The sequence below is a fragment of the Mustela nivalis genome (genome assembly GCF_964662115.1).
Source record: "Mustela nivalis genome assembly, chromosome: 3".
In the NCBI taxonomy this organism is placed as follows: Eukaryota; Metazoa; Chordata; class Mammalia; order Carnivora; family Mustelidae; genus Mustela; species Mustela nivalis.
This window is the reverse complement of record NC_139022.1, coordinates 132,532,446-132,556,263: the sequence shown is the minus strand read 5'-3', so window position 1 is coordinate 132,556,263 and position 23,818 is coordinate 132,532,446. Positions and strand designations below refer to the sequence as shown.

The window sequence follows — 23,818 nt, the reverse complement described above, 5'->3', positions numbered from 1 at the left end:
AAACCTGAAAACAATAGTGGTAGTAATACTCATAATGATACTGTTAACTGCACCACATAATGCCGTCCACCAGAGATGCCTCATTGGGTCTCTTGACAGCCTACTGTGTTCATGCCAGGATAAAGGGGTGTCTTCTGGCTTACAAAAAGGCAAGGGCCCTGATGTATCTTTGGAATCCAAGATTAAACAGTATATAGTTCATGTTTTCAAGTGAAAAGTTAAAATATCTAGTGGAAACTTTATCTTATCCATGTAGATCAGGATTTCTTAATAGCCACACTATTGACATTTATAACTAAAGCATTCTTTGTTGTGGAGGAGCTGTGCTTTCCCTCCCCTGCCCCAAGTTGTGACAACCAGAAATATCTCCAGACATTGTAAATATATCCTAGCAGAGGCAGGCACGTTCCCAGGGAACCACTGGCATAACTGAAAAAAATGCAGTGGACTTTTGTCCTTATTTTTGGCTGGTCTGCTGAACCCTTTTCCTGTTATTCTGGAATCCTCACCTTATGAGATGAGACATTTCTGGTTGTCACAACTGGGGGTTAGAGGGTGCTTTTGGGATCCAGTGGTGCTACTGGGTAGAACTACAACGCACAGCATAGCCCCTGACTACGAAGAAGACTGTACTCCAAAAATATCAACAGCTCCTTTACCTTTGTGAGCCCTTCTGACAGATTTCTTTATTTTTGACTTAAGCTAGTTCAGTAACTGGAAACTGACACACAGTCTCATGGCATGCCCATCTTCAGAGTCTGGAAAAATCTGGAAGCCCTATAAGAATTGCTTTGTACCTGGCATTGTTTGTTTAGTCTTGTCATAAATAGTTATTAAGCATCTTTCGTGTGCCAAGCACTGTACTTGGTGCCGGGGATATAAGAGTCAGCTTGACAGACAAGGTTGTTTCTCTCCTGGTCAAACAGGCAGCCAAAGAGTGAGAGGGGAAGGTTGGGAAGGGCACAGTATCAGGGGATACTTACATAGTTTGAGGGCCATGTTCCTGTCAGAAAACCCAGAGGAAATGGTAATTAAACTGAGCTCTGAAAGAGGAGAAGAAGTAATCATCCAGGAAAGAGGATGAGGAAGGATGTCCTGTGCAGAGAGAACAAAATTAGGAGGAGAGGGGGGACAGGAAGAAGAGGGAGATGTTGGGTGTGAGAGGGAAAAAGAGAGCTACGAGAGGAGACGTGCGGGTGGGAAGGCAGAGGGAGAGAGAAGGGCAGGGATGTGGACAGGGATGGGAGTGGGGAGAGAGACAAGAGAGGGAGGTCTCCAAGGAGAAAGACCCGAGTAAAACTGAAACCGGAGTGGCTGAAGCAGGATTTCATGGCATTCTCCACAGCCCCTGAAGCGCCAGGGGAGGTCTCTGAGTTATAATTCCCACAGACTATACATGGGACCCTCAAGCAACCTGCCTTGAGGGCCACCGGTCCCCTGCTGTGGCAGTGCAACTTGAGAATAATGTCTGGTGCTTGGGGCTGAGAAGGGAAGGGGGAGATTAAAATAGACATTTATTTATTTTTCATTTTGCATTTAGCTCGGTGTGGGCTGACTGCTTTTCAGGATCTGATTATTCCCTCCCTGAGGGTCCTGTGGTCAGATGCCAGCTGTGAGGATCTGTTACCATGGGTGACATTTTCCTCCAATGGGGGATCGTGCAGCTTGTTTGCAGAGTGGCAGATGGAGCAGCTAATCGATACAGTCTGGGGAGGGGTGGGCGTCCCTGCCCCCAGTGGCCCTGCCACACAATGAGAGCTGGTCCCCAGGGGCTTGTGGAACACACGCCAGTGACTGGGCCTTTGATTGGAAAAGACCTCACTCACTAGGGGTTCTGGCCCCAAACAATGCCTTGTTCTTTACTAAGGTGGCCTCCGCACTTCCAGGATTTTTACAGCCCCAGGCTCAGCAACGCTTCTGGGGAAAACTGCTGCCAAACCCTTCTCAGCTCTGTGTGGATGATACTGAGTATTCCCTTCCGGTAAAACTCAGCAGGCATTTTTAAGCATCATCTATGTTCAAGCAATATCCTGAGTTGGGGAAAAGAATAAGGTAATGTCCTGCCTTCAAGGACCTTAGGATGTAATTAGGAGCTTTCAGTCTGGTTATGGAATAGCCAGAAGCCACTGAGTCCTCCATCCAACTCATTTATTGAATGACCTGCTCTGTGTTGGAGGCTGGGATACAAAGATGGGCAAGATGTGGTCGGTGCCCCCAGTACCATATTTAACTCTATATGCCATGGAAAACTAGAAATAGCTAGGGCTTACTGAGTCCTTTTTCTGCATTGACTCATTAAATGTCTATAACTCTAAGAGGTAGATACCAATATTATCCCCATATCGGTCCCCCCCCTCAGGGATTCCAATAATTTGGACGTTGGAACGTTTCATGGCGTCATTTATTTCCCTAATTCTGTTTTCGTGGCTTCTAAGCTGTTCCAGGCTTCCTCTGATCCTTTTTCTCTATCTGTTTGTCCTCCAGATCACTAATTCTATCTTCTGCCTCAGTTATCCTAGCTTTTAAAGAATTTAGATGAGATTGGAACTTATTGAGAACGTTGTGAACATCATCCCTGGTGGCTTTCACTTCTACCCTAATCAATTCCATTTTGTCATCCATGGCTTTCTTCAACCTGGCTATTGCCTGGATAATTGTCAGCCTGCATTCCCTTTCCACCATACTGTCTATGTCCATATCCAATAGCTATGATGCAGAAGGCCCAGTCTCTGAATTTTTCTTCTTCTTCTTCTTCTTCTTCTTTTTTTTTTTTTAAATTTTTCTTCTGTTGGACATTTCTCCTCCTAGTCATTTTGGTGAGAGATGGCTGAACGGATGTGTAGCTGAATGTATTGACTGTGGTGCAGGCAAGGTGCCCTCTGGAACGCTTCTGCCCACTGGCATCTTCTGCCCCCATAGAGATCTAGAAGTGTATAATTTTAATCTTGGGCTGATTTCATGGGGGATCAGAGTTTGTTGGTAGGTAATCAGCTCACTTTAGGGGATGGGTTGAAATGGCACCTCCTCCTACTTTGCGCCATCTTGTCTCCTCCTCAATATTGTCCCCATTTTTGGATGTGGAAACTGAGGGCTAGAGTAGAGCAGTGACTTGTACTGATCTACACTTTGGTACTATTTCCACTGATGTTGCAGGTGTTTTAGCACTTGAAATTCATACCCACACATACATATACATGTACATATATAAATGTAAATTCTCTTTTGGGAAAATATACCAAATGTCTAATAATATGTCTATTATGTTACAAAACAAAATTTAACGGAGTGAAGTTTGAAGAGCGCACTGGTTTTTTTCAACAATTCTAAATCAGGCAGCATCCACTCTAGAAGGCAGACAGGGATTCTGAGGAGCTGTACAAAATGAAAGACTTTTATAGGCAAAAGGGAGCAGGAGCAAGGATGTTTTATTGCGCAAAAAACCAGATTAGTTATTGCAAGGTAACTTTCCTTTAGGGGAAGGCAGATTACCTAGCTAGTGCTGATTGGGTAATTCCTGATTGCTTTAAGGTTCCATCTCTGGGAGAGCTGAAACTTTAATTAAGTCTTGGCTTGGTGACATGGGGCTTAGCATAAGTGACTCCATTTTGGACATATTCTTGTCTATTATTATTCTTATTATTATATTATTTCTTAGGGAGAGTATGAGCAGGCAGGGGCAGAGGGAGAGGGAGCGAGAATCTCAAGCACTGTATGTAACACCCAGCGCAGAGCCTGACCCGGGGCTCCATCTCACAATCCTGCGATCAGGCTGACTTATGCCAAAATCAAGAATTAGACGCTTAACTGATTGAGTCACCCAAGTGCCCCATGTTGTCTTGCTTTAAACAGTTATTTTGCATTACTTAAGATCAGGTGGTAAGAAAAACTTCATTCCTTGATCTCTTAATCCCTGTGGATAAAGAGTCATCAAACCTGGGACTTTGTACTTCTGAGTGATGTGGGACTAGGCTGTTCATCGAACTGAACCTCAACTTTCTCATCCTCAAGTAGAAATATTAAGGTTGACCTGGTGTGTACCTTAGTAGGGTTTTCTGATAACCAAATGAAAATCATAAAGATGTAATCAATGAACCCAAAATGGTAACCCATATGATAATCAGGAATCTCCTGGGCTTTATAGATGAAGTTGTGGTGCTCTTCCCAGCCTTTCTTGCCATTACCATTTCTGTTGTTTTAGTTGAGAAGCTGGCACATGAAAAGTTTCTAGAACTGGGAGGGTAGTTCACCAAATAAACAAGGAGACTACTCTTCACTCTCTCTCTGCTCTTGCAAGAAAAACATGAAATAAAACACAGCCAAGTTTTCATCATCTCCCTCCTTCCTCTCTACTTTGATACAGGTTTCTCAAGCCTTATCACATGCCTGCTTCTTCCTCACCCCACCCCCCGCCCCAAATTGGTAATTTATTTCTTTTAAGCCACTACGCATACAAGCATCACTATTTTAATTAGCGAGAAGCAAACAGAAGTAAGGAGCTAGAAGGCACAGCAAGAGAGCCCACCACTCGCATGCTTTAATTATTCATCGTGGTAAATAAAATTAAATATTTTCCCAGCAATCCAGAGCAGTATCTGAAGTAATTACACTGTCACATTCATCAAAAATTCTCTCATCAAAATAAGAACCTTGATGTCATTTAATAATTTATAATACAAATACACAGAAATTCTAAAATATTATAAATAGAAAACTGCAGGGTAAGTGAACATGAATTAGTTAGAGGTTATGTTCTAGAAAGAGGCTGTCATGAGCTGTATAAATTTTTAATCAGAAATATTTTTGAAGCCTAATTTAGAGTATGGAATATACCAAGAACTGTAGAATACAAAGAACATGATACAAGAAACAACAACATTTTCCTGCTGCTTGGAGATGCACAAATTCACTGCTTTTTGAGAAACACAGGACCCAAGATTATTTCAGGCAGAAGGAAAGAATGTTGTCTTTGATGCTTTGTATGTTCCAGATCACCTGTGGCACCTTATATGTTGTCTACGTGGGTAACAAATGAATTAAGCTCCATGCAATGACCGTGAGAAGTAAATGGGAAAAGTCTGGTTCATTTCCACCGATAGAGAAAGGCAGTCTCAGCCATTGAACCTTGTAAAAACAATGTGTGATTCTGGAAACCATATGGTTTCATCCCAGTTTTGGAATGGTTTTGATCTGTTGAGTTTCTGTATGGAAAAAGCCTGGATCAAATAGAGTAAACCAGATTTTTCTTCTCCTTATTCTCAGAGAAGTATTCTCATACATCTATGTCCTGCCTTGCTTTAGGAAACATCTTGGGGGACTTACCTGTCTCAGGACAGGTGAGGAATGGCCAAGGCTTTATTTTACCAGAATGAATGGGAGAATAGCAGCTCCACTGACCACTGGTCAGCTCCACTGGTCAGGAAGGGTGGTCAGAGATGAAAAGTGGGCTTCAAAATGCTAATTAGAAAAGAAGCAAGAGCAATTTTTAAAACAATTTTGCTTTATTGTGTCATCTCACAGGTCTAAGAGGTTAGCATGGAGAGTGACATAATAATCAGAGAGATCTTTTTACAAAAAAGGTAAGACAGATCGCTTTTATGCTTAAAACCTCTCAAAAGCTTCCTCTTGTGCTTAAAAGTCAAGGACCCTTAATAAGCATTTCAGGGCCTTGAGGGTTCCAGTTCCTGTCGGCTTCTTCGGACGGGTGTCGCATCCACCTGCTCTCCTGTGCTCTGTGCTCTCTTCTACTTCCAGTCTCGTTGAACACACCCTGTTCCCTCTGCTTGGCACGTTCTTTTCCTTTTTTTTTGCTGGGCAAACTCCTCCTTATCCTTCAGGGCTTAGTTCAGAAGTCCTTCTTTCAGCAAATTGTCTACGATCACCAGATGCCATCAGGCTGTCCTGTTATATCTTCTGTGGCACCTTGCAGCTCCCCCCCTTAATAAATGTGCTGTATTTGTTACACTTAGAGTGAATTACTTATAATGATGTACTTACTCTTTGTCTTCTGTGATAAATAGAAAATTGGTGAAGGCAGAGACCATCTATACCAGAGACTTTCTTTTGACCCCCCACTATGAGACACTTGATGATCTGTAACCCCCAACCCCCAGACTTACCCTCTTTCTTCATGCTCTTCCCCCTTCTATACTCCCCAGTTTGTCCATTGAGATCTGCCTCTTCACTGTTCCTGATCTGCTCCTCTCAGTCTGAATGGCATGCTCCTTCTCCTTCTTTAGGTCTGTTGTCGCATTTCATCAACTGGGGAAATTTTCTCTTTTTAAAATTTCTCTCCATCCCCTACCTGCCAATCAATGCTCCTCATTTCCCTTTCTTGCAGTTTTGGGGTATCCTTAGAATTTAGTGTCAGTAACCTGCTTCTTCTTTGTGTCTCTCTCCTCCAAGTAAGCTCTATGGGCACAGGGATCTGTCTGCGTTGCTCACTGCTGTAGCCTCAGTCTGTAGAACATGACTTGGCACATAGTAGGCCCTCATAAATATTGGTTGAAAGAATGCATGGAAGTAACCACCTCTAGACAGAGGTAAAAACAGATGAAGAGCTAACCTCTTTGAGGGATACCCTTTTATAAGAATGCGGGGGCTTGGAGGAGTGGATGCCATAGTGGGTAGGGGTGACTTCCCCCCTTCCCAGTGTGGGCTGTTTAGGTCTGTATGAGGCCCTAATGCCTATGGCTTCTTCTGAGAAAGTTTATGGTTGGCGAAGTAATAGGTGGGAAAGAATGCTTGGCGAGGAAATGGTTAATCTGTTGCTATAAATCAGGGATGACAAATGGGCATCAGTGCCAGTGCCCGTTTCATTGGATTGGTAGTAGTTCCTTGGAAGGCTGTGTTGAGGATTTTTTTCTAGGTCTAATTTTTATGATCAGAGATGTCTTAGGCTAGAAGGGGGCATGTGGCAGCATTTGCTTCATACATTTTTATCCTGCTCCCTAATGCTTGAACTTGGTTATGGTCTTTCCCATGAAACCAGGCTCCCAGAGGGGCTAATGATACTCCCATTAGGCTATTTGCTGTGAAAGCTAAGGGTGAAGGTATTCAATAGGGGCCTAAGAATCCATATCGTTTGGGGGATTTGGATATATCCTGTTGAATGATTTGGTTTTTTCTCCATGGGATCAAATGGCTGAGCTGTAGTGGTGGTATATAGCTTAGAGATTCTAGGCAAGAGGGCAGACCTCTTCTAGTCTCTCTTCTTTAGACTGGCTATTCAGACCAATCCCTTGTTGTTAAGAGAGTCTACAGACCATGACCCAAGATAGACCTAGTTATGTAAAATCTTTGCCTGAAGAAGAGACTCTGGCCCTAATGCAGTTCACCCAGCATGCAAACCCTGTGAGCTCATTTACCCAGGTAAGCTACCCTTTCCCTTCCCAGTGCTACCATCAACCCCATCTCCAATAGCCACCCTGCCAAGGCTCAGCTGCCCCTTCTATCAATTGTAATTAATGACATTGTTTCTTTTCTGAAAGCCTTTCCTGTCCCTACACTGACACCTTCACTTCACTGAACATTCTCTTATCACATCTGCTTTCTTGCAGCTGTTTCCACATGTGCCTGATTCAATTTCTTATACTAAGTATTTATGTATTTTTAGAATTTTCATATGTGTTTGTTTTCTCCCTTACTAGATTTAAGCTCCCTGAAGAGAGGGGGCCACTATAAATATGTCCAGAATATTTATATTTATATGCAGTCAGTATTAACATATTTTTTGTCAGCACATATTTTTTGTCTAAAAGGATCACTGTCTAATACACTGTTGCCTGGATTCAATAAGCCTACCAGTTAAAAGACACAATTTATATAATCTTATTTGGAGGACCATTTTGCAATATCTCTCAAATATTTGAATATGTATGCCTTCTCTTCCAGCAATTCTCCTTTTTCGGAATTTATTCTACAGAAATTCTCATAAGAGTATGAAAATATCTGTGTCTATATGTAAAAGAGTGATCAGTACAGAATTATTTGTGATAATGAGCATGAGAATAACTTAAATGTCCATCCTGAGAGAAATTGTGATATAAATTATGGTGCAGACACACAGTGGAATACTATGCAATCTTTAAAAAAGAAAAGTAATTAGCCAGGGTGTCTGGGTGGCTCAGTCAATTAGTTGTCTGCCTTCAGCTCTCAGGTCATGATCTTGGGGTCCTGGGATAGAGCCCCACATTGGGCTCCCTGCTCAATGGGGAGTCTGCTTCTCTCTCTGCCTCTCCCCTCTGCTCATGCTCTTTCTCTCTGTCTCTCTCTCTCTAATAAATAAATAAAATATTAAAAAAAGAAAAAATAATAAGCTATATGTTGATAAGCAAAAACGTTCATGATATTATGTATAATTGTATAGAATGGTACTTTTAAAAAAAGATTTTATCTGTTTATTTGACGGAGAAAGACACAGTGAGAGAAGGAACACAAGCAAGGGTAGTGGGAGAGGGAGAAGCAGGCTTCCCTGGGAGCCCGACACAGGGCTTGATCCCAGGACCCTGGGAACATGACCTGAGCCAAAGGCAGACACTTAATAACTGAGCCACCCAGGCACCTCTAAAATGGTATTTTTTGCAATAAGCCACAAATATATGTACAGATGTACTTATATATACAGACATGTGAACATACATAGAAAAGGACTAGAGGACATACACCAAATTATTAGTGATTTATCTATGACGGGTAGGATTAGGAAAGCAAAACATTTTATTTTTTTAACCTTTTACTGATTTGGACTTTTTTTTTTAAGATTTTATTTATTTATTTGACAGACAGAGATCACAAGTAGGCAGAGAGAGGAAGGGAAGCAGGCTTCCTGCTGAGCAGAGAGCCTGATGTGGGGCTCAATCCCAGGACCCTGAAATCATGACCTGAGCTGAAGGCAGAGGCTTTAACCCACTGAGCCACCCAGGTGCCCCTGATTTGGACTTTTTTAATTCTCTTTTTATCCCAGCTTTATTGAGATATAATTGACATCTAACATTGTATAAGCTTAAGGTATATAGTGATTTGATACACTCATATTTTGCAAAATGATAACCACCATAGCATTAGCTAATACCTCCATCCTATCACAAAAATTCCCATTTCTGTTTTGTGGTCAGAACATTTAAGATCTAGTCTCTTAGCAATAGTCAAGTATATAGTACAGTATGGAAAAAATTTTAATGGACATATCATTCTAAAATTAAAGATATTTTAAGAAGAGGTTATTATAAAAAGAAGGCATGGCAGTTGTGTTTGCCAAAATATCCTGAAGTTTAGAGATATTACCAAAATAATCCAGTAACCATTTTTAGTTGCCCCCCCGGGGTGCTTAGCTATTTCTTAGAAGCATTAAATATGACTAAATGTGGTGTTTGCCTGAAGGAATTGTTCTTTTTTACTTCCTCATTGATATCAAGCTAGACTATGTGACTTGCTCTGATTAATGACGTGTGAGTGAAAGTGATACATGTAGGGCACCTGGTGGCTCAGTTGGTTAAGCTTCTGCCTTCAGCTCAGGTCATGATCTTGGTGTCCTAGGATAGAGTGCCACATTGGGCTCCCTGCTCAGAAGAGAGCCTGCTTCTCCCTCTCCCTCACCCTCTCCATCCTGCTCATTTTTTTCCTCTCTCTCTCTCTCAAATAAATAAATAAAATCTTAAATAATAAAAAAAAAAAGAATGTGATACGTGAAATTTCTGAATGGAACTTTTAAGAGCCAGTTCATGGTTTGGCATGCTTTGTTTCTTGCTTTGTCACAAGGTCAGTATTATTTCAGAAAAGAGTTTACTCATTGGGCTGGGTTCCTGGAGCAGAGCTTCAGCCAATGCTGATGGACATGTTACACAAGCAAGAAATAGAACCTTGTTTTTGTAAACCCCTGAGATATGTGGATTGTTTCTTACCATGGCATTACCTAGACTGGTAAACCTGTTCACAGATTTTATCAGTCCCTTAAATAGAGGCCTTCATTGGCCTGGAAGGGATGAGTTCCTTTTCTAATCCTAGCCTTGCCACAAACTTTCTGAAAGATTGTATCAGCTAGGATCCTCTAGATTGAAAGAAATTCGAAGTACAGCAAAAATTAACTTAAGGATATTTACTATTGTGTGTAACAGGAAGTCCAGAATCACAGGTTCCTGATGTCATTGAGGACTGCCATCTTTCTGCTTAGCCTTTCTGTTATGGCTGTCTTCTGGCTATAGAAGTTTCATGTGTCATATGCAGATATTACAGTATCCTATGAAGAAGAAGAGCAGTATTTCTTTTTCTTCTTTCTTGTTTTTATGGAGGAAAGTATTTACTGGTAATTCCCCAGGAAATTATCTCCAGATCCCGTTGGCTAGGATTGGTCACATGTCTGTGCCTGAGCAATGGCAGTGACATGGCTGAGGTTGGCTTTGACCAGCCATGGTTCTTTCATGGTTCTTTCTTTGGGGGTGGCAGTGGACCCCTTTTCTGAGCACATGGCTGTATGACAAGTGATTACCCCAACAAAATTGTCCTCTGGGAAGAGCAGGAGGATGGAATTAGTGTTTACCTCAAAGACCTTAAGCAAGTACATTCCTCCTTGGACCTTCGTTCCTCCACTAATAATCTGAGAATGTTGGACAATTAGGCTTCCAATAACAGATTATTATCACAGAGTCTATGGACTTTGTCCCTTTAATAATGGGGTCAAACCTTCCTTACAGGGCTTTGGATGGTCAAGGCTATTGTCTGTGCCCCAGAGTGCCACTGCCTTAGGTCATTAAAAGTCTTGTCTCATCAGCTTCCTGACACACAGACACGTTATGTGTTCCAGCTCCCATAAAATCTTGCATCTTGGATTTTACATGCCCAGTGTGAATGTGATCTAGGTGAGGGATATAAATGTGCAGTTTGTTAGCTTTTACTTACATATCAGATTGACTTTTAAAACGCTTTGAAAACTTATAAAGTGCTTTCTGTTTGGAGATTTTTTTCCAATAGCTCCCTCTTCTCCCATGCGCCATACTCCCCGATCTCTGCATCCTTTCACAATTTGAATTGACTCAAGGTGCTTTATTGGCCAATTTAATATAAGCCAGTCTCAAGTGCTCTTGAGCCTTGAACTCCAAAAATAATTTATAATCATTATTATTGAAAATAATAGAAATGATTTTGGGTCAGGGAGCGACAAAACCAAGTTAGTTGATTTTGTGGGATTGAAGCTGAAGTCTTCACTTCTACTTTCAAGGCACCAGTTTTCTTGTCTCTAGGCACTGGCTGAAAACTGCCTGGGAATGAGATGGGCTTGTTTTAGAAAAGTGTGAGAGCTCTTATATTTTATTAGCCAAGGTAGGCATGTATACAGCCAAGACCTGCTCAGGCAGTGGAGGGGGCTGGAGAGGGATCTGTAAAAATGGATACAGTTGAAGTCATCCCGTCTCCCCCACCTTACTACATGCCCTGGAAGGCTTTTATGAACTGTTTGTAGCTTTGCCACTTGGTTATAACTGTGAGCCATTGTCCTAAACTTGTGTAATTTCTTGATTGGCTTTGAGGAGGTCATTTTTTTTCCCGCATGATAATGTGCTGGGATACTGAAATCACCCTTGTTTTCCCAAGAGATACATTGCCCCCGCACTCTGGTCCATGGGAGGGATGACTATTAAAGAGAATGACTTCAACCATCTCAAACTAGAAGTCCTGTTTTTCACCACTAGGAGATAGCCTACTAGGGCTCCTGGGTTGGGTTTGTTGTATTCCTGGAGAGCCTCTTAGAAATGTTGCTTTTGGGCCAGAGTAGCCCAAGGGGTGTCAGTCAAATCCAAATCACCAGATTACAATGAGCATAGCCCATTATATAGTTATTCCAAATATCTTGATATTGAGAAGTGATTGATTGATTGGATGATTGGCTGAGTCTCTTATAGAGAGGGTAAGAAGTCTTCCTCAGGCCAAGTGAAACAAAACCATAAAAAAAAAAAAGCAAACCCACAGTGAAAAGGAAGAGTAGATTTCTCATTCTGCAAACTTTTTATTGTTAAACACATATGAAAAGTCTCACAAAATAGCTGTATAGATTAATGAGTTCTAAGGTTGCAGCACCCTTCTCACCACCATTGAGGTCAAGAGATAAAATTTTGTCATTCACCCCAGAAAGCTATCTGCTCTATTGAATCTCACCCCTTTTTTTCCCCAAAAGTAACCTGACTTTTATGGTAATCACTTCCTTCTGTCCCATATAGTTTCATCATCCAAGTGAACATCCCGAAACCTTCTAGTTCGGTCTTACACATTAAAAAAAATTGACATTATCTTCAAATCTCCTTTAACATACATATTTCTCATACATTCCCTTCTTTTTCTTACAGTTTACCTTTTGACCTCTGGAGTTTTCCTACAGTATGGATGTTGCTGATTATGTACTTATTGTACAGTTCAATATGTTCCTCTGTCTTCTGTATTGTCTGCAAGTTGGGAACTGTGTTTAGAGACCTGATTAAATTCAGGTTCAGTTGGCAGGTGGCATTGAGCTATTTCACCAGGAGGCATATGACATCCAATTTTTGCTCTTTTTTTGAATGTTGACATCAGTCAATGGTCAATGTTTGGATCCATTAGTTCACTGGGAATGACTAAATGGTGATGTCTAATTCTACCACTTTCCGTTCATTTATTATCTAGAAAACTTATAAGCAGATGCTTCCCCTCATCTACTCTTTGATTACCCAGTGGTGCAGTTCAGGATATGCTTGACTCTTTCTCTTTATTTACCATAAAGATTATGAATTGGTTCCCTATCCTCCTCTGAAGGTAACCAGTTAGTTTTTAAAACTATTGTTATAAATTCAAGGACTTGAGTATTAATTGATGTATTCCTAGATTGCATTTTTAATTTTTATTTCCATTGTCTTTAATGTTCCAAATACATGGGTCAGTGTTTGTGCTTAGAAACTTGGCTATCTCCCTGCCTCCAAATCACCTGGAAAGGAAGCAGCAAAATTCTCCATAGACTGCGCAAAGGTCAGTGGGAAAGGCTTGATTTTAGTTTTGTGTTTATTTTCGGTTTTAATCACAGGTTAGGGCTAGTGGCAATGAATGAGAGGAGTTCTAGCTGAGGGACTTTGAAACTTTATGGTCGGATTGTCAAGATTCTTGTCACTGTCAGATGGGTGCCATTAAAGACCCATTTATCCATCCTTTTTTCTTAAGGTTCCATGAGCTCCAAGCCCCTTCTAATTCCCATGTTTTACTTTGCATGTGGCTTGATAACAGGAGGAGAATGCTCCAGTCATACAGTGCAAATATTTTCATTTTGCTCAATAATTTTCTCACTAAAAATGAATAAATTGGCATTTTGTTGTCAAAATTATATTTTATATTCTTTTCCAAGTAAATGTGAATCCTAGAAATGCTTTCACCATAACCTTGTTTCTATCAAATTGTTTCTGTCCAGTTTTAGAATAATTCTGTACCTGGACTGTTCTTTTCCTAGGTTTCTTCCAAGGGAGAGACTTACAGTCATTCTAGGTAACTGAAGAAAAGCACATTCTTTTCAAGCTGGGTCCACTCACCCACATGGCCCTGAGGCAGGCCATTGGTTCCTCTCATTCTCTCACTCCAACTAGCAATGAGGTACTACTGTTAGAAACCAGGTACCTTTCCTTGGCAACAGCAGCTGCTAACAAACAAGTAGGTCATTAACTAAGGGTAACGATGGATATAACCAGATTGCCTTGCTGGCCTTAAAAAAAAGAAAACCAGTCCTTACCAAATTATCCCCCTCTGCCCCCAGAATAGATGAGAATGTCATTTTGGTATTTGAGTCTGTAAAGAAGCATTTCAAATCCACAGATGAACTCAAACACATTCTTACCTTATCTTATCACACGTGGAAAAAAAACAAATTTTGTGTCTTACTTTCTTACTCTTTCTTTTCTCTGGACATACCTAAGCATAAGTTACAAAATTGCTTACTCCTGGCAATAAATCTAATGCTTTGTGTTATCTACGGGGAATTGGCTTGTAAAATTTCAAAGCCCTAGTCTCTTTGGTTGAGTCCTATGGAAAATAAAAGTTAATAAAAAATAGTAATAAAAGATGGGAGGAGTAAAAAAAAAATAGTAATAAATACTGATTTTCTATAACCCACTAAGCAAAGCCTAAATTAAATGACTTTACTTAAAGCTTTGTTGGCAGAATAATTAATGAAAAACACCAGGCTTAAACAATTGGCCATCCATCTTGAAGCATAAGTGAAGGACAGAATCCATATGACATTCCACTGAGGATGAAAAATGAACAATTGCATGAGACCTGGATGATCCTATTTGACAGAGCACCCTGGAGACTTTTTAAATGTCCTCTTTTTCCTGGGACATATGGACTCTACACCATTGTCATATTTAATCTGAGAAACTGGGTTCCCATGCATTCTATTTGTTTGTTTCCTTGCTTGAGGCCTGTGGCTGGGGCCTCATGAGTTTGTGGCAATTGGAGTCAGCTTTTGTTTGGCCTTAAAGATGAAATAAGACAAAACCATAAACATGCTACAAAACACCAGAATATAAAAGGGATTATTGGTGCCATAATTAGAGAACTAGGAGGTCATTATGCCAGTTGTCCCTCCACCCGCCCAACTACATGCCTCTCTGTTAGGCCAAGAACAAAAGAGATTTAAAAATCAGACAGTCCTGAGTTTATTTCAGTGGAAACCCTCTTAAGTCTGGGCATAGTTGGAGGGCATTTACTTGACGAAGAATGTTTACTCTGTCTTGGAGTCTCAGAAATCAGAGAAGAATCAAAAGAAGTCAACCCCAGATAACCAAAGAATCTGAGCATCTTGTTATATAACCCTACACATTGTGTGAGAAAAGAAACTCACATATGTGCATATCCCTTCAATTATTTGAACGTCCAGGCTCCCCTTCAACTCTCATTTCAGAAGTCTGACAGCTGGAGGGAACTGCTTTATCCCAAGGAAGTGAGTTGTCCATTATTGGAGGTGTTTAACGAGAGATCTGAAGTCCATCTGTCAGGGATAGTGGACCTAGGATTCATTCACACACAGAATAGATATTTGAAAAAGATAACTCAAGAAACTTTCCAACTCTGAGCAGTTAGGATGCTCTGAGTGTTAGAATGCAGGCACGTAAATTTAAAGGGAAATTAACTTTTGAAGACCATAGCACATACCCTTCTAGGAAATATTTTCCTAAGGAAGTGAGTACCAAAGAAATGCTTTCAGAGAAGAGGAGAAAATATAAGATTTGGAGAAAATGTGGTCATATTGAAAATCCATTGGTCATTGAATCAAATTTTAATATGTCTGTGTACCTCTTATTCTTACCAGTTTTTCTTACTGTACATTGTGGCCTTTTTTTTTCCCCTTAAAGATTTTATTTATTTATTTGACACAGAGAGAGAGAGAGATCACAAGCAGGCAGAGAGGCAAGCAGAGACAGAGACAGAGAGGGAAGCAGGCTCCCCACCAAGCAGAGAGCCTGATGTGGGGCTCGATTCCAGGACCCCGAGATCAGGACCCGAGCCGAAGGCAGAGGCTTTAACCCACTGAGCCACCCAGGTGCCCCATTATGGCCTTTTGACCTTCAACGAAAAGAAATAACTTCACATGCATATGTGAAAATCTCTCTTACCTAGTCCTGACTCCCAGAGAAAAGGGAGACACGGAAATACAAGTATGTGTTGCATAATCAAATATGATTTTTTAAAACCCTTTTGAAAGCTTTTTGCTTAGTAATTTAGTTATTCAGAGAGATGCGATATCTTAAGGCATACAGAGTTCGTTCAGAACTCTAATAAATTACTTTCCATGGTACACTGGAAACTGGTTTAAAACAATCCAACCAGGGCATAGAATTTAATAAAAAATCTTTTTCTATTCAAGAATAACTGGATGTTGAAAAACCAGAAGTTTATTGGAACAACATTGAATTAACCATTAACGAGTCCCCCAAGTGGGTTGTAGAGTAAAAAGGTGTACAGAGAATATGGAATGAATGACTAGCCTGGATTAAGAATAGTAAATGTGTATTGTACATACCACTGTTTTCCTATCCTGTACTCATGGCAGACATCATTAATTGAGCATAGCACTCTCTGAATTGGGCTTAATTTCACAGTCTTAGCACAGAACTCCAGGCGGTTCTGTCATTTGACTAGAGTCCTTCTGTCGTTCTTCTGTTAACTCTTCTGTGCAGGCTTTCTTCTCCACTATGGACAAAAACAACTCTTGTCCAAGTTGCTGGTAGTTCAGTTCCATATTGCCAAGACCAAATATCACTTCTTAGGGTTCATCTTGTTCAACTTGTTAGCAATTGATCTCTCCTTGTTTTTTAATGTACTTCTTCACTTGGCTTCTAGGACACCATACTCACTTGGTTTTCCTCCTACCTCATTATTTTTCCTTCTCAGTATCCTTTCTGGCTCCTTCTCATCACCTACATTTCTAAATACTGGAGTTCCCTCAGGCCCTGACTTCTCTGTCTCCACTCACATTTGATGATCTCATCAGTTTCAGGGCTTTAAACACCATCTGTATGCTGATAATTATCAAATTGTATCTTCAGCTTGGACCTCTCTTTAACTCGAGTCCCAACTCCTTATTTAAAGTTCCACTTAAGTGGCTATTAGATGACTCAAGCTTAAAATGCTTAAAATTTAACAATTTAATTTTATTCCTCAAGCCTATTTATCCCCGTAATATCTTTTATTTTAGTTGCTCAGACTAAATCTTGAAGTCATTGCTGTCCTTCCTTCCTTCCTTCCTTCCTTCCTTCCTGTCTTTCTTTTAAAACCATGTATAATCCATCAGAAAATCTTGTTGCCACTACCTTAAATTTGAATTTGGAATCCAACTACTTCTTACCACCTTTATAGCTGTTATGTCCTTGGGTCTTTGGCTAAATACCTAATACCTACTGTGTGGACAACTCACTTCTGGAAAAAGTAGTTCCTTCCAGTTGAGAGTCTTCAGAAATGTAGATTGAAGGGTATGATATTATGATTTATAGTAAGACTTATGTATTTGTTCTTTGTCCCTGATTCTGGCTTCGTGCTTCTAAAACCCTTGGAATTTCCTAAGTGTTGGGAACAAAAAAAGTGTCTTTCATTAGGTTAATGAGGTGACTTTTAGAGTGCAGCTAAAGAAGGGGGCTGGTTGCCAGTGGAGCTGAGCCTGTGATTAGAGTTGGAACTTTTAGTCCCACCTCCTCCGACCTCCTGGGAGGGTAAAGGGGCTGGAGATTGAGTTTAACTGTCAACTACCAATGATTTAACTAATCATGCCGATGTAATGAAGCCTCCATAAAAACCCACTGCTATTATCTCTGGCACCTGAAATGATTCTGTTTTAGGCCAGATTTCCTGGAAATAGGCTCTGAGACTAGTGAGAAAGAGAAAGGTATCTCCTGGGGCAGGTTTGCAGGAATAACACCTAGGAGGGAGTGAGGAAGTTAAGATTGGACAGAGGTGGATGTAGAATTGCAGCAGAGACTGTGGCCTCAGCACTGGGATGGACCTTGGGCTGCTCTGAATTGAAGCAAGGGTATTAGGCCTTTGTGCTCCAGAAATGAGCAATCATTTCTGGATGTGAGCAGCTGCCGGAGAAAGAGCCAATATTCCCAGAGACTATGAGAATGAATGTGTTAGTTTGGGTGGTGTCCTACAGCACTTCTACATGTGATTGAGATGTGGCTGATGTTCCAGAATATTTGCTTTCCAAGGCCAGGAGATACAGTGGAATGATGCAGAGAACATAGGTAGAGTCAGCAGAAGCGCAGTCTCAGAAGCCAGAGGTGCTCTTCAGCTTTGGAAAGCTGATACAGGACATGAAAGTGGGAGGCATCTCTCCTCTGTGTCCTTGGGAGCAAGACCAAGAGAGACTACTTCCCAAGAAGAGAACAGATTGCTTTTGGGCAAATTTTTCCTAGAGATTCTTAAAAATGGATAAGGAACCATAAACTTGATACAATGAAGCTGAAAAGTCCATGATTTAAAAATTATATCACAATCCAAGTTAATTTCCTTTATTTATTTATTTTTTTGCCTCTCAGTAATTCCAAGTTAATTCTCAGTGTCTCAAGCCTCTAAGGTTTATGCCTTTTCGAACATTCAAAGCAACATAAGCAAAGTTAATATTCACTCATCCATTTACTCACTAATTCTTTCATGCATTCATTCATTCACTCACTGATTCAATAATTTCTTATTAAATCAGCAGGTGGTAAATATACAAAACTACTACTATTAACTGTCTTTGAAAAAAATTCTTTCATTGTCTCAGGTACTGTGCTAAGTAGTTTACTACATGGATTATCTTAGTTCACATTACAATTCTATAAAGTAGGTATTATGGTACTATTTTTCTAATTTTTATTTATTTATTTATTTATTTATTTATTTTTAAGTTAGAGCAGTTAAATCATTTGCTCAAAGGTCACGGAATTAGTAAATGGCAGAGCCTGGGCTGCATTCAAGATGTTTGAGTTTGTAAAAGACTAGTACATTCTCTTCACAAATAAAGAATAACCTAGGCATGTTCCTTATCCTCAAGAGGACTACAGACCAGTAGGGAGACAGATACATCCATAAACGAGAGAGTCAAGATGTGTATCTAGGTCCAAGTGTCGAGTACATGTTCTTCTCTACCTATTTGTATACTTTGAGGATGGAAGATTATACTATTTCTAGTGATTTAATCAGGATGCTTTTGGCTGCACATAACAGAGTGTCCAAGAGAAAGTGGTTTAAACAGTAGGATTATTGCACACAAGAATTCTGGAGGTTAGGAAGTGCTGGGGTTTGTTGGTTTGGCTCAGTGAGGTCAGGGCTTCTGGGTTAGCTTCCCCAAGACACTTGGCCCAGATCTGGACTAGTTCAGGCACAAACAGAATAAAGAAATAAATATGATAAGGAGTAACAGGGATGTCTTCCATTCCTAACTCCAAACAGCTATTCTTGGGGGCTGGGTTAGTAGGGAGGATGGTACCTGAGTTTTGTTCTTTAAAATGTTCAGAAATGCAACATAGATTATCTACTGCTGAGACCCACTACTTTTAATGCAAAAATATTTTTGGATAAAATCTAGGGAGCCATGTAGCACTAAAGCAGTTTCTTGCTTGTGAAGTCTTGATGGAGTATGTGAAACATTTGACCATTAGTCCTGTCACACACTGATTCGAATACTTACTGAAGGAAGTTGCCTGCGTTTCTTCTTCCTGGAATAAAGTGTTACTTACCACTGTGAACATCTTTCACTGGGTTCATGAACAACGTAGCGGAACTGAGTAATAAACAGAATGCTGTCAAATATATATCTTCTCATAATAGATCCTATACCTTAAAATGCCTACAGGGAATCACTTTTTAAAGTCTATAACATGCAGTAGTTTTGATACAACTGGTTGAGCCATGCAGAAATGATTAAAAAAAAGAGTAATAAATTCAGATTTTACACCAGGCACTGAGCATTAAGCCAAAATGAAACTACCGTACTCAAATCTTCTAGAGCTTAGAGCTAATTAGACCTACATTTCCGAATGGCACAAGCATCATGCAATGCAGCAATTGTTATAATAACTATATTCTCATCTAGTGCTGGGTGGTGATTTACACCAGGCACGTCTGCTGGGGCTAATGGATATTGTAGGAGGATATCTCTGGGGGCTCTGGAGCAAGACTGGGAATTTTGTCCTTGGGCATCTCTCTCCATTGGATTCCTGGTGATTGTGTTAAGTGTTCGGCAGGGCAGAGATATAGCCCAGGTAGGAGCAATGTCTCTGTGCATTTTAAGTACCACTGAAACACAGCGTTTCAGATAATTACTGGATTTTATATAGATTTGAGGAAAAGCAGTAATTTGTACTACTTCTTGAGATTGTTGGGAGGATAAAGTCTGACTCTGTCTATTAAGTTCTTACCATAGTTCCTAGCACATAGTGAGTACTCAATAAATGGTGGCTGTTTTCAAAAATAAATGCTTTATCTATGGGTTGGAATGTATGGTTTATCCTAGATTGACATTTGGCTCTAAAAGGAGGCACTATTTCAACTGAAGCAAAGTGGTTAGTGACTTTAATGCTCTGGATTTCCCCAGAAAATTACATAAGCAAGGGTAATCCAGGGTCTCTGTTGATCCTGGCTGACATTCCACATGTCTAAGTATGCTTAGCTCCTGCCTGAGAAATACAGGCTTGATTCAGTGGAAAACGTGTCTGAACATTCCAGTCCTCACTTCTCCTTTATAAAGAGAGCCTGTTGTGCTCGTAGGAAGAGCTCCAAATTACCTGCAAAGGGGATGGTGGAGAGGGCAGAAGGTGGGTAGTAGGCTAGCAGCCAAGTGGGAGGGGAAGAGGGGATTCCTCATAAGTGCCACACAAAAGCATGATCCAAGGGGTTGGTGTGGACTGTCTTCCTGGGGGACCAGATTGCCACATGATGATGATTTTCTGAATTCTTTTCAAATTCATTATTCATATCTTAAAAAATGAAACTCAGATACACTGAATGCCTCTTTTCTACCCAGAACTGGGTCAAGCCTTTTATATGTGTGATCTTTTCTAATCCTCTCAATAATCCTGCAATGTGGATATGATTAGCACCATTCTTTTTGGATAGGGACACTGACATTTGGCGTGGTTACATGACCTGGCCATTAGGCCACCCAGCTAATAGGTAGACTGGAGTCTAGCTCAGTCAAAAAGCCACGATCACGCCACTGTCCCCGTGGTCCCTGGGGGGAGGTTGTGGGATTGCATTTGTTCATTGTCCCCAGATGCTCTGATTTTGTAGTACATGACCTCATGCTTTTTGGCTACCAATCAAGGAATGAATTAATCTTCCCACCAGCCTTGATTGATTCCTTGCTTCATACTTAGCACCACACTAGTTAGAGTGGGCATAAATAAAAAAATATGAAACGAGGTCCCTGGTTTCAAGGAAAGAGCACACATGAAGCATTGGGTGAATAGTACAATATCTTGTGTGATGAAAGACTAATATGGCAAGTATTGCAACCATGTTGTGGGTAGCTCATAGCATCTACTTCTTGCACCCCATGTCAGACCCTGTAATTCTTTTCTTGCTGATTCTGGACATGGTTTCAGTCTCAGAATCCTTCTCAACGTAGCATCTCAGGTGGCCACAACTCTTGGAGCTAGTCGCATCTTTCCTGTAAGTACTGTTGTCAATCAGAGGAGTAGGAGATTAAGAAGGCCTGGAGTGGTCAGTGAAGGCTAAATGGGAATGGTGGGTTGAAGCCCAGCTCTGAGTAAGGGGAAGAATTTAGCAGTAGAATTGTAAGAACGGAAAATATTCCAGGTGGAAAGAAGCACATTAACAAAGCCCCTGAGATGAGAGTGAGGGAGTAGCCTCCTGGGGTTGGGACAAGAGTGAATTTCCCAAAGTGATGCTTTTGGGGCAGACACAATGAGATTGAATAGGACTTTTTTTGGGACTTGATTTTGACCTATTTATGAACACCATAGTGTATCAGAGATAATAAGGTAGTAAGAATAGGAACTCCTATTTATTAAGATTATTGTACCAGTTGTACCTGTACTTGTACATGTACTGCATACATGTCTTATCTTATTTTATTCTTGGAGCAACCCTGAAAGGGAAGTATTGCTATTCCCATTTTATAAAAGGGAGTAACTAGTGTTTAAAGATAATAGGCTATATATACCTAGTTACATAGCTGGTAGGAAATGTTACTGAAGTTCAAAAGTATCTTACAGATTTTAACAAAAAATATTTGAGACTGTGGACTTTATCTTCCCAGCATGTTCCTCCCTTACATGTATGCACAGTCATGTATGCATATAAACATACAACACACTCACATACACAATCTCATATGCATAGAATCATACACATGTACCATATACAGATGTAGCTACATGTATATACACATATATATGCACATACCCATACATGTTCTTGCACACTTACATTACACACATCCATATATGCACATATACATATACCATATACATACTATTCTTCTAGGAGGAGTCACTGTTCTTTGATCACCATGGTAAGTATATGACCTTTTCTCCCAGCATTTGAATCTTGGGCAGAGATACACGGATGTGGAAGGAAGCTGAGGTATCTGATACAGTGTTTGGCACAACAAAATTGGGTTTTAAGGTGATATCACTCAAGGAGAGAATAGGATCTGTTGTGCCAGTGGTACTCCAATGAGCCACATAAAGTATAGAGCCCTGCTTTTATCCTGTAGGCACAAAGAACCCCAGTAGTTGAGAAAAAGAGATAGGGGTCTTAAATAACTTTTGATATGTTAATTCCGCCCAATAGAGAAATGTGGACCAGTGATTGTCATAATCTTGCCATCTCATCAATCAAATGAAGACCCTAGTTTTGAACTACTACCTTAGGCTCCCTTGATCCTCATACTTAGCACCACACAAAAGCATGATCTTACAAGATCTTACACTTTTCAGTGTAAGATAGAATGGACCATTTCTTCTTTCTTCAAATTTATTTTTTTCCTTGGCTTCTGTGCCATCGCAATGACTTGATTTTCTCATTTCTGGTGACTCCTTCTCAATATATGCTCTGTGGGTTCTACTTCACCCACTTTTCTTTTAAATGTTGGTTAGCTTACAAGGTTTTATCACTGTTATATCTCTCTTGGTTTATGACCTTTTCCTGGTCAACTTTGTTATGGTGGCTATCTGCTTTTTTGGCCCTCCTAGTATCCATCCTACCCTTCCTTTAGTTAAAGTGGATTGATTTATTGTGGGGAACCAACAAAACCTCTCCTAATCTCAGTGTATGTGGTTCTGGTATGCTGGTGAATGTTTGACAATCAGCATTCGGGGAGGGGAGGGAAGCCATGATTTTAAACATTTTTTTGGTGTAAATATGCCCACCATAGTTAGTGCTTTTTGAACACATGTTTATTGAGCACCTAATATGTGCCAGGAGGTACTGTTTTAGATACTGGGAATCCAGAAGGTGAATAGAATTTAAATAGTCTTTGTGCTCATGGCTCCTATTCCAGTGTGATGATAGATAAAAACAATTAATTAAGTACATAAATTAATTAACAAGGTAATATCAGGTAATGACAAGTACTATAAAATAAAGTAGAATAAAAGTAAAAAGAATGATTGAGGTAGGAAGCTATCTTAGACAGTATGTTCAGGGAAGTTTTCACTAGAAACTGACATTTGAGCTCAGACCTGAATGAGGAGAAGCAAAACAGGTAAGAGTTGGGGGAGCAGCCCAAACCTGTAACCCTGGAACTTTTGCTGGATTTATTTGCAAAGAGGTAGTCTTTTTATACGGAGGTTACTAAATTTGTAGGATGTCAGTCTGGATGTGCTGGCGGTGTTTGTTTTCCCACCTTGAGGGGAAAGAAACCCTGAAATAAGAAATAGAGGCTGATACCTAGTAGTGCTATTTGGATATTTGGACATCCTTATGCAACTGTATATAATGCCAGCATATTCTTGCATTTTTAAACATATGAGCCAGAAAATACTACTGCCTGCCACCCACCCACCCACTTTTTTGGTTCATACAATTTGTGTCTTGACTAATGTCTTAATTAATATACATATCTACCCCCATGTCTTCAAGTACTGCTTATTACGGAGCGAATGACTCCAAAATCTCTCTCTAGATTGGATCTGATTCTAAAATCCGGATACATGTAGCAGCCACCTAGTAGGTATCTTCCCCTGCAGGTTTTTGGAAACTGCGTAAATTTCAGCTCAAGATCTTTCTTTCCCAAACTGCTCACTGTTTTTTATTTCTACACACCATGCCAAGCCAAAATCCTGGGCGTCGTTCTGTATTCCTTACTCTC

At 40.3% G+C, this 23,818-nt stretch overlaps 1 long non-coding RNA gene across 2 annotated transcripts in view; it reads left to right on the top strand.

Annotated features, from left to right (window-relative positions):
• LOC309861775 overlaps window positions 1-23,818 on the top strand; it is a 243,545-nt gene that overhangs the window by 190,854 nt on the left and 28,873 nt on the right. For both annotated transcript variants that reach the window (XR_014310197.1, XR_014310198.1), the window contains one exon: window positions 5,518-5,576. This is a non-coding gene — a long non-coding RNA (uncharacterized lncRNA). The remainder of the gene's footprint in view (window positions 1-5,517; window positions 5,577-23,818) is intronic.